Raw genomic sequence first — 867 nt, 5'->3', positions numbered from 1 at the left:
AATCAATTTGGTGCAACATTGACAGAGATTTTGGCCCAATTTCATTCGAATTTCGTTAAAATTATAGTAGAGATGGGACTTTTTTAATTCACGAGTAAACCCTACATGAACTTGAGATCTTTGAAATAGAGGCTGAAATTGGGCAGCTTGAGAGGGTTTTTAATTTTTTTCGGGGCCGTCAGGCCACCTTCCAAGCGTCGCCGTCATTTACGCCGCCGCGAGCCACCACCATCCATGGTTAGATAATTATACGGTATGAGAGAAAAAAAATTATAAGGGGAGGATGAGGGGAAATGGGAGTGGAAATGAGAGGGGCGTAATGGTCAATAATGTAGTACGATGAGTAAAATGTGTACTGCGAAAATCAACACCCAACTAAATATGCTAAATTTCATGGTGGGCACGTGCCCACCCGGGCCCCCTAGATCCGCCCTTGTACACAATGTAGCATGACTACAATTTGAGAAATTCCATGATGCATATATACGAATATAAAGAAAAAAATGAATGCAAAGCAGGTTATCATCACCAAATAACACAATCTAACATCTCCGGCATACCTACAGCCTACTTAGAGTAATGACACCAGAAGGGCATTAGCAATAGACAAACCTCTAAGAGGTTTGTTCTCATGCCACATAAGCTAATATACAAACTCATTTACCTACAAACCTCCTACCAACAACAAATAAACCTCTTCAAGGTTTATATCATGACCCACTATACTTTTTCTCCTCTCACATTCTCTCTCCACAAACCTGGTTACTAATTTGTAACCCCTCTCATCCATGAACCTCAACACTCATCACCAACAATAGAAGGTTTGTTGACAAACCTCTAAAATTATGGACATGTCATCCTACAAAC

This window comes from Silene latifolia, chromosome 6 (assembly GCF_048544455.1).
Source record: "Silene latifolia isolate original U9 population chromosome 6, ASM4854445v1, whole genome shotgun sequence".
NCBI classification, from domain to species: Eukaryota; Viridiplantae; Streptophyta; class Magnoliopsida; order Caryophyllales; family Caryophyllaceae; genus Silene; species Silene latifolia.
The sequence above is the reverse complement of the archived record's forward strand: the minus strand, read 5'-3'. Positions refer to the sequence as shown.